The 11,224-nt window shown below is 37.9% G+C and overlaps 2 pseudogenes; both read left to right on the top strand.

Annotated features, from left to right (window-relative positions):
• The first annotated feature begins 348 nt into the window (after positions 1-348).
• Positions 349-1,174, top strand: LOC115424969 (ubiquitin domain-containing protein UBFD1-like; annotated as a pseudogene).
• Positions 1,175-8,584: 7,410 nt separating this feature from the next.
• On the top strand, positions 8,585-8,870 carry LOC115424783 (recQ-mediated genome instability protein 2 pseudogene; annotated as a pseudogene).
• Positions 8,871-11,224: the final 2,354 nt, after the last annotated feature.

Genomic DNA, 11,224 nt, shown 5'->3' on the forward strand with positions numbered 1-11,224 from the left:
CATCTGTATTCGTCATTGCAAAGAAAGCTTTCACATACCAGTCCGTAATAATAACAATGTCACCATTTTGCCTGGTGTGGTTCTGTAATTTCATTGTATTTCTGTAAATGCACCAAAACTTTGATTAATTCTCAACAATTCCGTACACACTAATTCTAAACAACTTCTTAAACAGTCACCACTTTGAGGTAAAACATACCATAGACGATCTTTGGCTCCAGACAGCTTGGTTTTTCTATTTTTGTCTAAATGTTTCTTAGAATGCAAAGGTTACTGACCCATGGTGTATTACATGCTCATGGTAGTACTGGATTCTCTTTTTTAATGAGTTTTTACTGTCTTCCAGGAAGTGCAGAAGTCATAATGGAAACAGAGGCAAGCCAAAAGAAGCTGAACCACTAGGTGAAAACGCTGAGAAAAGTGAAACAGAAAACACGTCTCAAACAGATGCAGGAGACGCCACAACTCAGGACTCAGTATTAGCAACGGAGACGACACCGACGACAAGCAGGAGATGGTGGACTTGAAGATTATCTGGAACAAGATTAAATATGATCTGAAAATTCCTGTTGATAGCACCGGAGCCAAAACTAAAAGAGAGAATCCACTCACTCAATGGTAAGAGAGCATAGTACTTTAGGTATTACACAAAAGGCTGCAGCTGCTGTTTTTAGTGATTCACAAAGGTAATAATCATCTTCCTTTCCTCTGATTTTTACTAGGTCTTCCACCGGCAATGCAGAAGTGATGTATAAAGGATTGCTTCCAGAGGACAAGACGCTACGTGAAATAAAGGTTACAAATGGTGCAAAAATAATGGTGGTAGGATCTACAATAAATGATGTATTAGCTGTGAATACACCCAAAGGAGGTCATTCAGCAGGAAGTAAAAGCTGAGGAAAACAAGAAAGAGCCTTTATGTAGGCAAAAGGGTGAGATTTATTACTTTTTTTTTTTTTTTTACAGTACCATAAAATATTTACAGTGGTTTTATTATTATTTCTTCAACTTTTGTTTTGTTTCAGCAACACAGGAAAGTTTGGACAAAGGTAAACCAGATGACATAATGACAGCTATTAAAGGAACAAAGGTGAGATCAATGAAGGGAGAGCATTGCCTCTTGTTTGTCTTTTATTGGCTTAAAAAGAAAGGAAAAGAAAGTGCTTTGATGTAGTTGTTAAAATGACTGTATTGTGATAATGTTAGACAAGGTGATTAACTGCCTTGTCCCGCTAACAGGAGCGATTACCAACAGTGCCTTTATCCGGAATGTTTAACAAGTCCGAGGAAAAGTTAGACTCACATTCAAACTGGAGCAGATCAGTTGTGGATTGGAAACTAAGTGTGAGATCACGACTGGTCCTCCATTAGCTACATTCAGAGCAACCTTAAGGTATCGGTATGAACATTTCCCTCATGTTTGTGTGTGTGTGTGTTCTCCTCCACAGAGAGGACGTGAGAAAGTCCCGATGGGCTCCATTAAAAACGTAGTGTCCGAACCCATTGAAGGCCATGAGGACTACCACATGATGGTTAACTGTTTTGTACACTGAACGAAAAGGAGATCATGTTAGAATACAATGTTCACATGACACACAGAGACATCAGAGACGAGGAGTTTAATCGGACAGTCCTGTAACTTCTATCTTAATTTTCATGGATTTGATTGCAGCTTTAGAAAGTGAGTTGACTTTGGCTCAGGTTTGGCTTCTCTACCCACAAAATATAGTGCTGTTCAAAAGTCTTGGCCTGTATGTAGGTTCTACAGCACAGGTGTCAAAAATGCGTCCTGGGGGCCAAGACTGGCCTGCCAAAGGTTCCAATCTGCCGCTCGCGATGAATTTGCAAAGTGCAAAAATTACCCTGAAGATATTAACAGTCAAGGGCGTCAAACTCGAAATAACAGCAAAATAACCTAGAAATAATGACTCCAAATGTTCTTCATGGTTTAAGTGAGAAAAAATAACATGCCATTATACCTATAAATAATGACAACCACCAATTTTTTCCTCTTTGATTTATTGCAAAGAACATTAAATTCTGATATCCTTTAACAATAAATGTCAGTAACCTGAACAAATATGAACAACCTGAAATGTCTAAGAAAAATAGTGCAATTTTAACAAGATTCTGTCTGTTTGTGCCTTGGTAGATCTGATCCATAATGCACATGTAGAAATCATAAGTTGATGCAGAAATTGATAAAATTGTACTAATTTTTTTTTTTTCAGAAATGTCAGTTTTTCAGGTTATTCACATCTTTTTCTGTTTTGGATAATATCCGTGAAATGTCATTTAATGTTATTTTTTGCACTAAAAATTTGGAGTTTGTCATTATTTATAGGCTATTATGTTATTATTTACTGGTTCGGCCCATTCAGATTAAATTAGGCTGAATGTGGCCCCTGAACTGAAATGAGTTTGACACCCCTGGTGTACGGTCCGTATGGGTGCTTGAAATCCTGAAAAGGCTTGAATTTCAGTGTTGTGTTTTCAAAGTCCTGGAAAGTGCCTCAATTTTGTTTAAGTGCTGCCATTATAACTGTGATGTGTTTTATGTATTGATTTTTAATATTTACTCAACCAAGTTTGAAGAGTTAAGCACTGACATCTATCCATATTTTCCATGTTTCTTGATAATAACCAAAATCACTTCAGTTCTTACATCAATAGCTATGGCAGTTGTCTGGCAAAAACAGTGCTTTTAGGCATTCCATGTTTCTTTCTGTCTGTTTTAGTCACATGATACACACAGGGGTCAGTCCTCAATTGCATAAACCATTGTTTCTGATTACTTTGATGGTGTAATAATTTTTTCCATGACTGTAGGTAGGCAGAAGAAATTCCAGATTCAACAGGACACTGCAATATATGGAAATAAATCAACCAAAAAAGAAAACGAATTTTAGAGGAGAGGCGGCTGTTTTTAAGCTGCAGAGGTCAGTAATCAGGCACTAAAAGTGCAAATATCTTAACTAAGAATTACGAGTGTTGTTTAGTCGTTTCACTGTCACACAGACTTAAATCAGTCAGTCCCTGTCCGAAGTGTTTAGTCCCATTAAACCTCTGTGTTGTCGTCTCTAAACACTCTCATTTGTGTATCTGAATCCATCTGAATTATCTATGAGTTATTTGTCTATTTCTGTACTCGGACAGCCGCGGCAGGTTTGGATTATGACGCCCTTATATTAACCCGCAGCCACTTCTGAGATAAATATTTCTGTTTTTATTACCATGACTTTGTTTGATTTAATCGGGATATCATTGGTTCAGGATTCAGAAATGTAGATATGACCTGATAGTAACTGACATACACGAGTCCATGTAACACACACATATGTTTGTTAAACTGCAGTAAATAATCCCAGTTTTTAGTGTGATGCTTTGTGTGTCTTTTACACCGGGGGGACTTGTTTCACTGAAGTGACACTTGAGAGCATTATGTGTTTCCCAGTGATGGGGTCATCTTGTGCTGTTTTGGTCTCTTCAGTGGAGCGGGAAATGTCAGCGCCTTCTCTAAATTAACCTTTATGTCTGAAGCAGTTTCTGCACTGTGAAATGGAAGTCTTCGGACAAGTACCTTGATTTGACCAGGTAGTCTATAGAAGAGCAGGATGTCTTTGAAGAAAATGAACCCTGTGTGCCATAACAGCAACATAAACGCTGAGAGATAAAGCTCAGGAGGGGAGGGGGCCGTAAGCTCCTCTAGCTTTTCTACCCAATAAAAAGCCAGACCTTTTTGAGATGATACAGGTCTAATAACCTCATCTGTCATTTGTCCAGTTCCGTCAGCAAAAGGAAAGTAAACAAAACCCGACAAAAGACCTAAATATCAGGTACTGCGTTGAAGCTGTTTGCTTTTAGAGACAGTCCACTTTGTGAGAAATATTGAGATAAAGTGGTTCTATGTAGTATTGATATTCTAACCTCATAGGAGAGGGAAGTCATGCACCAGAAAACCATCAACAAATCAGTGCTATGTATCCACAGACTGTAACATCACGAATTTAGATTAAAGCTCATTTATTCTTCAGAAAGAAAAAACCTTCTAGCCACTAATTGGGACAGTCGGATCAAAATAACAGTGCGTTATAATCTTCACATGCTGTAGCTGATAGTTTACATTATACTCTGTTAGCTTAGCTCGGTTTTAGACAGGAACACAGACACAGTAAAACCACAAATCACCAACCGTTTCTATGCGTTTGTGTTGTCAATAGCTGCACTAAAAGATCGTTTGGAATCGTCCAAAACAAGGTCAGAACTGTCACAGTTTAGTCTGAACTGTGGATCAATAAACAGTAACCTACAGAATAGCTTTTTATCTTCACACGCCTCAGAATCAACACTAGACCTGTGGTCAAGTGGTTGAAAACAACATTAGCACTTCTAGATTTTATCGCTTCTTTTCTTTGACTTTAAAAGTGTTTCTTCTTAGCGGTTCTCATTCCCATCTGGTCACTTCTATCTGAGTCTGGTCATCAAAGGCCTCGTGGTGTTCGTTTTCGTCACCATTGGAGACCAGCAGAGTGACTCACTACTCCCTCTAGTGGTCACATAAATCCACTGGACCAGGGTTTCTCAACCTTTTTTGAACCACACCCCACTGACGGCATCTAACGGCCTACTGCCCCCCCCCCCCCCCCGTGTCTAAAATCTGTAAAAATTTGTGGGTCGGGGTGTAAAATGTGCCAGACGATATGCAGCCCCCCCACTTCATGAACCTCAATCCATGAGTGGGGGGGTTATATAGCTCTGTAGATAAAGCTGTGACAAAGTGAAAGTGTGCTTCCCTCACCTTATCATTGACTACCCTGCTGCCCCCAAAAACGAATTGCGACTGAGGGGTTGGGGGGTGAGAGGCAATGTGCTGAACGATATGTAACCCACACACCACTGTTTCTGTTGGGTTTCTGTAGAATTGACTTAGAGTCTGGTTTTGACCAACTCTATATATAAAATGTCAAGAGATAACTTTTTTTGTGATCTGGCGCTATATAAATAAAATTTGATTGATTGAGTGATTTAATTTGGTTTTCCCCTGTAAGTCGCTTTGGAAAGAAAGCGTCTGCCAAATGCGGTAACATAAACACACACACACACACACCTCAATCCTTGAGCGGGGGGGGAGAGTATGTGCCAAGTGATTTATAATGTTGTGATGTACACAGTGGTTGCTAACGCACCCGCACACATGACAGTTTCACTCACAACCCCCCCACCACCACCACCCCCCCAATGTGCTTGTGCCCGACTGTCCGCGCCCCCCGGTTGAGAAACCACCGCACTGGACAATCACTCTGAATATAGTCAGTTCATATCTTTACAATCTACTATATTGGCATGTTTGCCATAAATTCATTGGTCTTTATTAAAAACACTGTAATGATAATGTCAGTTCACGTTTCAGTATCAACAGTAGAAATGCTACTTGCAGATATTACCTGTTAAACTTGTCTCTCACCATAATCTATCTGTCTAAATTCATGTGTGATTCCACTCACAGTTGTAGAGACACAGCAGAATCAGGAAAAGCTGTTAGGATTTTATTATTTGATTCTTGACAATGAAATAAGATGCCAGCAGCTCACTCAACCATGTCCCTGCATCAATGAAGACTTTAAAATGTGAGAGGAGTAAAGGAAGTGGTGATGGGGATGAGAGACGATGTGGAAAGGTATCAAAACTGTTCAGCAGAAGTCAGAGCTGATCACCGATGTACATTCATGCTACGTATTCTGCAAAACAATATAGTTATACATATTTACAGGTTAGGGCTCTGGGGTTGTTTAAATACTTGTTATGCAGCAGTAACCTCGTTAAATGGATAAATAAAATATAATTATGATATGAGATGTGCTGCGTTAAAACTACTGCTGTCAAGCGATTAAAATATTTAATCAGATTAATCACAGGGTTGCTGTGGATTAATTTTGATTAATCATGATTAGATATTCATTTTTAATCTATATTAATCATGTTTAATTTGTATGAGCAACCATACTCAAGAAAGAAGGGGATATATTTGCACTTAACGTGTTTGTCACAAGCAGGGTGACGCGTTAGCCGAAGTGCTAGCAGAATCACTGACTAACCTATGCTTCGTGTTAATGTGGTATTTGAAGCAGGAAGTGCTTCGGTGAAAACTCCTTCCTGCAGAGTGTGTATAATACTTTATATCGCTCAACTGTTCCGTTTGGGGGTTTTTTTTTGTTTTTTTTTCTGTCCTCATATTTCCATCCAGAGGGCCAACGTGCTGTTTAGCGTCTTCCATCTTTATGGGTTGGTTTGCTGCCTGTCACTACCGGATCAACTGCCCATTTTGTTCATGCATGACAATAACTCTACTTGGACAAACTGACCCAAACTTTCAGTCATTCTGCGCTGTAGATGGGTTAATTGCGCTAAAATTTTTAAATCAGATTAATCATGATGATGGATTAATCTGCATTAATGCTTTAATTTTGACAGCCCTAGTTAAACTGTTGACATTTGTGTTTTCTGTCTGCCGTCAGCTGTCCAACTAACGTCCAGGTCTTCGAGTATTTCCACTTCTGCAGGCTTTTCAGTTGGGTCCAACAGAAGCGTCTCAATACTGGGTCTACTGGGTGCCTGCACAGTTTGTCGATGCAATCAAAGACACAGTCCTCGGAAAATGGCAGTATTCTAATGTGCCTCTTTTTTTTGACAATGATGAACTGGGACTGACACGAGGAGCCGATGAAAAATGAAACTGGATTCAACACGAGGCTTAAAGAACTTCTTGGAATATTAAAAGGAAACGGACAGATGCCTGTGGACTAATCATATTCTTTTTAGGTTAAAAGTGCACTATGTGGCAGCGTACATTTCTCAGCCCTGTTGATCATTCAGTGTTTCCAGCAAATTCAAGGGAAAACAATGAAACAATTGTACAGAAATTGCTAACACTTTTCTTCAGTTATTCTTAAAGAATAAAACTTATTTAATGAAATGAATGCACTGGGGCGTTGTTGTTTGTCTTGTTTCTTTTTAAATACGTTAAATCCACTTAAACTATGTCGACGTGGTGTATGTGATTTCACTGTTTGGTGCCAGAGTTTGCATATTCCCATAGTCTTTCCTAATCCCTTTTTTTTTGTTTGTTTGTTTGAGACAACTCAATCTGTGCGAGCAGGAATTTTAGGTTCTGTCACATGCTGTTTTCTTGAGTAGGAGTTTTATTACTGATTGCAGAAGTTTGCTATGTTCACTGCGTTAATTTTCCTTTACCTCCATAAAGCATCGTGTAATGATTTGTTTATGCTAATACGTAGGTGTGGCTGTTTTATGTGTCTTACATATAGCCTTTGTCTATACTTGGACTAAATGTATCATGTTGTCAGTTGTTAGTTCTAGCATTAGTTACATGGTTCAGATGGTACTTTAATGTTGGATTGTCATCTATAATTGATTTGAATCTTGATATATCAGGGGTTTGAATATCATTTAAGATACTGTAAACATGACAGAGTCACCACATTATATGTATTTTTGTAATGTTTTTAAACTCTGTAGCATTGATTAACGATGACTTGTACAGTGCACGTACTTAACCTGTTTATTTAACAAGAGGGGACTTGAGTTATATTCATTTTCGAAACATCTTCCATTAGAGCAACCCAAGCTATAAATACCTTTTGTGGCTCTTATCATGTGACATTAAAACCAATGCTTATTCTGAACATGTCAAGGAGAAGAAACGGGGAAAAAAGAAAAAAATCTTTCAACAAAGTAAATATATTATACATTCTAAGGGGAAAAAGTCAGCCACATGCTTTCATTTCCATATTGAAAAGGAGTGGGAGGAAGTTATTTATTACCATTACTTCTCCATGAATTAAACATGACTTTCATCCTGCTTCTTTACTGATTTAAATCTATTTCTAATTAAGTACAACTCAGAGAGATTTTAAGGCCATTTTACATATTAATATTACATTCTGCTGTCCTTGGAGCTGTTATTTCTCACCTACACCTGATCTAATCATTAATATCACATATTTTTAGGGTTTTTTTTCATGATAAAAAAAAAAAAAATCAATATACTACATGCAAGGTCATTATTTGGTATTGAATTATTACAGCCTGGGATATGTCAATGATAAGCAGCAACAGTGATTTTATGCATTATTACAATGGTAGCTATAAAAGGGTTAATAGAGATTAATATTGTATTTTCATTGAGCAATTTTTTCACCTACATATGACCTAATTATTAAAATAATATGCTCTTAATTTATACATTGATTTGAAGTGTATTTTAAACTTACTGAAAATAACAACATTAAATAAAAACAGACACTTTTGCCCCAAAAGTCAGTCATTTAAACACACATTAAAATATCACACATTAAAAAAACAAAAAAGAATGAAAAAGGCGTAAATTTTGCACAGTTCCTAATGGGTTAATGATAAACAGATGCTTTTATTATGAAGGACCTAAGGCGGAAAGTGACGTTGTTATTGGCGGAAGTTTCATTACACGACTTCCGTATTTGTGCTTTTTGACTTGGAGGCGGTAATGGGCTGCTGTGTTTCAAGTCTAAACCCTCTTCCGTCGGTAATGTCCAAAACAGAGCAGTCGGGTCGGACAGAAAACGTCCCTCCGCCCGTTAAGGTGTTGTCCGGGCAGCTGAGGACGGGGTCTGACGTGCGGGGACGGAGTTCTTATCAAGGCGGGCCCGGGTCGGCTCCTGCCGGTGTCTCTGGTGTGGATGCAGGGGACCGTCATGGAAGTCCAACCGGACCAGAACACGGTGGTTCTAATGGACGAGACCGGGACGTTTACGGTTCAGGGAGTCAAAAACATCCCCAAAGGAAAACCCTGCCTGTCTCCAGGTAAAGACTGACTGACTATCTGTCTGTCTGTCTGTCTGTCTGTCTGTCTGTCTGTCTGTCTGTCCAAATATAGACAACTAAAACAGTATAAACAATGTAAAAAACCAATTCTCATCTACTTCATTTCATTCATTCATTATTTTATTTCGAGCATTTACAGAATACATGCAAATTCAAAATTAAAAAAAAAAAACATTCATCTATACTCGAAAAGGAGTGGGAAGAAGAAAAACTTATTTAATCCCACCCCCATTCTCATCATCAAACAACTGAACATAATAACATTTTAAATACTCACTCCTGCTCCTTCGACTTCAAGCCAGAACAATGAACAAAAATAGGCCTAAACCAAATTAGGATGAACTCATTTGACAGCATTCCCATTATATAACCAAAATGTGTGTAAAAAAAAAAAAAGATAGAAACAAAGTACATTCCTGGTGGTGGTACCATGGGTAACAGTTAAACGTCAACTTACATGATAATAATTACATACCAACAATGGTAAAAACAAAAAACTACAATACCACAAGTGGTAAAGAACAGCAATAATTGCATACCAACAATGGTAAGAAAAAAAACAAGAAACTACAATAGCACTAATGGTAAAAAGCAGCGCATACCAGCGATGGTAAGAACAATGCCAGATGGTAATGGACAACACATGTGAACTATATGAGGAACAACAAGCACACATTAACATATAAGACAGAATATTGATGGAACATCAGTATTAAGACCCTCCATCTTTATACTGGGACCAGACCATATTTTTGTATAACAGTTTAAATTGGTGGATATTTTGGCATTGCTTGTGTTGGATGTCCAGACTATCCCAAAGTTTCACTCCACATAGAGACACACAAAAACGATTCACTTCGACCTGAAGTGAGGGTGAGGTTGCCGAAAGGCTGCCTGGAAAAAGTCTAATTTGGTTTAAAACTAGAGCAAAAACAACAAGACAAAGTCCATTTGATTGAAAAAAAACAAGGTGAAGAGCTTTATTGCCCTTAAGTGCATCCAATGAAATAAGCAAACAATAATAATAACAACAAAAAGTAACACAGGCCGGCACAACCCTTCTCTAACTGCCATGAGCAATGTCAGACCCCCTCCATTTAAAGGCTAGGCCCCTCCCACTGGACCATACCATTTGTAATTGGCACTAATTAAACATTTCATCTCACTACATAGGTTATTTTCCATAGTTAAATCACCAAACATTTATGTGTTTAAAACACATCAAAAGAGTCATTTTATTACTTATAGCATTTGCACCCTCTTTAATACTCAGAAAAACCTGGTCTGGTGCAGTGTGACAGGCTGAGCCTATTTTCCTCGTTAACTCGGGGCACTATAAAGGCAGCCTGATGCTTCCTTCGGGTCCTTTTCCACTGCCAGAACAGGAAGCACTAGGGTAAGTAAAGGAAAAACAGAATTAGAAACAAAATTTCACAATATAGAAGCTAACATAATTAAAGACCTAATTCAAAACTTATTTGTGTTGTGTGTGTTTTGTACAATTTCACGGGGAAAAACAGTACAGGAGACCAACTTAGATGTTTAAATGTAGCCCAGTGTGTGCACCCACCAATCAAGTACTAACTCCTGTGTGTGTCATGTGACTAAAATAGATGGAAAAGAAAACATGGAATGCCTAAAAAGCACTGTTTTTGTCAGTACAATGCCATAGATATTGTGTAAGAACTGAAGTGATTTTTGGTTATTATCAAGAAAAACCATGGAAAATGGATAGATATCAGCTCTGAAATGAAATTCTTAAAAGCTATTTTTGTTGTTATCATTATATTTGTCCAAACAAATGTACCTTTAGTTGTACCAGGCATTAAATGAAAAAAAAATTGAAGAAAACCAATGGTGGTCTAATAATTTTTTCCGCGACTGTATATAAAGCTCTAAACATACAAATAGGGATGTAACGATACGAAAATTTCATATCACGGTTATTGTGACCAAAATTATCACGGTTATCATTATTATCGCGGTATGTTGACATACCTCAAAATGTTCAAAAGTACTTAACACACGCTGAAATAATTAACCAAGTTGTATTTTGGGAAAAATAATAAATAATAAATAAGCACAATATACTCTCTCTTCGTAGAAACATTCAAATATTAACATGTAAACATCAAACATACAAGTGCGCATTAAAGATGGCACCTTATGGCCACTGTTGACCATTTTCCAGTCAAGTTTGAGTTGTTTTAGTTTTTTTTCATAGATGGATACATAGTCTCTCTCTCTCTCTCTCTCTCTCTTCTCTCCCTCCCCTCTCTCTCGCTCTCTCTCTCTCTCTCTCTCTGTCTCTCTCTCTTCTCTCTCTCTCTCTCTCCTCTCTCTC

This window comes from Sphaeramia orbicularis, chromosome 8 (assembly GCF_902148855.1).
Source record: "Sphaeramia orbicularis chromosome 8, fSphaOr1.1, whole genome shotgun sequence".
NCBI classification, from domain to species: domain Eukaryota; kingdom Metazoa; phylum Chordata; class Actinopteri; order Kurtiformes; family Apogonidae; genus Sphaeramia; species Sphaeramia orbicularis.